Raw genomic sequence first — 3,630 nt, forward strand, 5'->3', positions numbered from 1 at the left:
TATATGTATATGTTTTTAATAGAAAAACAGGTTTTATAGATCTTATACGTTATGACAGAATTTGAATTTTCGTTCGGAACCTTGTTTTATTAATGATGGAGTAATAATCTCAAGTCCCATCTGTTGATCCCCTATGCAATTCCGCTGGCTTTGATCATAGAGTAGCAAATACGAGTTGTAAGGCCATCTCATACACATTCTTTAATTTAATGCTTTCAATATTTATCAAAACATTCATTCAGAAATATTGTTCTAGATTGATATCTCAGAAATCACATTCGTAATATTATCCTTATTTTGGATACTTTTTTTCTACGATATGAAACATAAATCTTCCCAAAAGATATTCCAAAAGAATCCAATCCAAAGAATCCAAAGAATCCAAACCTTGAATTGGGTAATGAACACTCAATTCTCACACACAACATATGAAAATTGTTTTAGAGAAACATGTAATTTACCTGATCTTTTTCGAATGTATACATTATCAAATTTAGCTAACCTAAACAAATTATCAACTGAATTCTAACAAATTACGGAATATTGCTTCTATCGGCGTAGTACATGTAATAAATATGCGTTAGGATATTTTTTTTTCCATTAAACAAATTAGGAATCATTCATTTTTCAAATGAAAAATAATCATTGGATTCATTGAATTTTGAACATATTATTTAGCTGGAGACGAAATTTAATACTTTTCAGAACAGTTGTGTACTATGAAATGGTATACAAATCAAATGTTTCTGTTTTCCTAATTTTTCAATTTATGGTCATATGTCCGAATTTCAAATTCGAATAGAAATTTCTTGAAATCGAATGAATCTATTCAGATTCCGAATGGAATTCTAACATTGCGAATAAAATTCTTTTGAATTCCAAATTTCTTCTGTTTGAATTCTAAATGTTTTTTCTAATTTCTAATAGATGCCTGTTCAGATTTCGAATCAATGCTTTCGAATTCCGATTGGAATTGTGTCTGAACGGAGCTCTTATGAAATTTTGAATGGTTTTCTTCGAATTAAATTCTGTCCGAATTTTGAACGGATTTTTTCGAATTCGAATGGAGTTCTGTTTGAATACCAACGGAAGTTCTTTCAAAAGACTTTCAGCCCTAGATTACAATGTAACGGAACTGCTCCTTGAATTCATACCATGTACCCAGATACCATTCGAAAACAAAGAATCGGTGCATTGTTTAATTTATCATTTTTGTGAATTTTTCAGCAGTGAGCACGGAAAACAACAAAACACGACACAAATTTTGCTTAAATTGCCTGTTTTGCAATTTATTGATATGGGAGCATGTTATTGAGATGGAGCAGATACCTATATTTATTCTGGCCTTTGTTTGCCTTCTACTTTGACTATCTTCAAATCTTCCTACTCATAGCCTATTTCAAATATATCTCTTTTGTCAACCTTACTTGCTTTCAATTTTGTTATAGAAAATGCATTTTAGACATAGCTAATTCTTTGAAGAGTGGTAGAAATGCTAGTACCTATTGTTTGGTAAGAAAATAGATCAGTTGCGTTTTATATGATACAGATTGTTCGCGAGAATCAGAAGCTTTTGATCTGCGTGTGGTCGATATGTGAATAGATTTAATTAATCGCAATACTGTCTGGAAACATGCCTCAGAGACTTTATTTAGGAGTATCAAATTTTCTATCGGAATTAAGGGAAAAATAGATCATGTTTGTTTGTTGCTTAAAAGACAAATGTTCAGCATTCAGAGGTCACGTGTCGTGATTTATTTAGTAGCAGAACAGGCGGCGGTCATGACATAATTTGTTCTGCTTTGTGCGGTTACAGAACGATCGCCCGATCATCGAAATGTTGTTCTGCTTTGTGCGGGTGAGTAAATTAATTAGAAAGCGAAGATGCAGTTCGCGTCGTAAAGAACGATCGGCCGGTCATCGAAGATATTTGTTCTGCTTTGTGCGGTTAGCAGAGAGATCGGCTGGTCATCGACAATTTTGTTCTGCTTAGTGCGGTCGGTAATTAAAATAATTAGTGTTCGTTCGATTATCTTTTGACTTGTTCAAACTACGCTATACACGGCAAACCGTTTACCACGAACCCTGCCACAATACCTACCCCATACAACATCCCAGTGATTTCTCGTGGAAGTGCAGATGACTCGTCATCAAAGCGAGTATCATGTCAACATTTTCCTACCCATTCCTTAATTGACCTGCATTCGGACACGGCCGGCGTGGTACTTATTTTGGGTCACCAGTTCTTACATTGAATGATGTTAGTCCCAAACTTCATCTGTTGGTTCTCTTTGTAATTACAGCTGACCTGGCAATAACGGAGAGCAACCGTGGGCGTCAATCATGCTCATGCTCATGCTCATGCTCATGCAGTCGACGACAGCTAAAACGCTATATTAATTCTGATCCGACGTTTTCGGTACTTTATTGGTCCTTTTCAATGGATTAAAATCTTTGAATGGATTAATACATTGGAAAGGACCAATAAAACCACTCGATTCAGAATTAATATAGCTTACGTCATCAACTCATAATAAACACTTCATCGAGTTAATTACAGTCGATAACCACCTCAACGAGTAATGATTAACGATTATCTTTTCTGAAATGAAGAGTGAGAAGGGTGAAATAAGAAGTGAGAAGCGGTAAGTGAGAAGCAAGAAGTGGGACAATGGCCGTTTGGCATACAATGGTCGAAATGGTCATCTGGCATAACATGAGAGTGGAAAGCGCGAAATGAAAAATGAGAAGTATGGAATAAGGAGTGAGAAGTGAGAAATGAAACATCTCCCTTCTCACTTCTCATTTCTCAGTTTAACCCGTTCAGCGAAGATCATTTATGAAATGAGAAATGATGAGTACAAAGTAAAGCATCTTACTTCTCACTTCGCTCTTTTTTCTTTCCACAGTGTTCATTAAGCACTTCCACAGTTATTAACTGCGAGGTTTCTAAGCCAGGTTACCATTTTAACATTCGTATATCATGAGGCTAACACGATGATACTTTTATGCCCAGGGAAGTCGAGACAATTTCAATCCGAACATTGCCTAGACAGGCACCGGGAATCGAACCCAGCCACCCTCAGCATGGTCTTGCTTTGTAGCTGCGCGTCTTACCGCACGGCTAAGGAGGGCCCTAATGGTTTCATGTATTTAGTCTACATCTAAACAGATAAAACTGAATCAACAATTTAACGCCACAATACACGGTTCGAGGTCGCATCTCTCCATCCTCGAATCGCCCCACGCTCAAGTCGTTTTGCACCTGGTCTGCCCTATCTCGCTCGCTGGGCTCCACGCCTTCTCGTAGCTGCCGGATTGGAAGCGAACACCATCATTGCAGGATTGCTGTCCGGTATTCTTGCAACATGTCTTGCCCATCGTACCCTTCCGGCTTTAGCTACCTTCTGGATACTGGGTTCGCCGTAGAGCAGGGCGAGCTTGTGGTTCATTCTTCGCCGCCACACACGTTTTCTTGCACAACGCCAAAGATGGTCCTGAGCACCCGTCTCTTGAATACTCAGTGCTTCAAGTCCTCCTCGAGCATTGTCCATGTTTCATGTCCGTAGAGGACAACCGGTCTTATTAGCGTCTTGTACGCGCACATTTGGAGCAATGCGTAACTTCTAG

Source organism: Armigeres subalbatus, chromosome 2 (assembly GCF_024139115.2).
Source record: "Armigeres subalbatus isolate Guangzhou_Male chromosome 2, GZ_Asu_2, whole genome shotgun sequence".
In the NCBI taxonomy this organism is placed as follows: Eukaryota; Metazoa; Arthropoda; class Insecta; order Diptera; family Culicidae; genus Armigeres; species Armigeres subalbatus.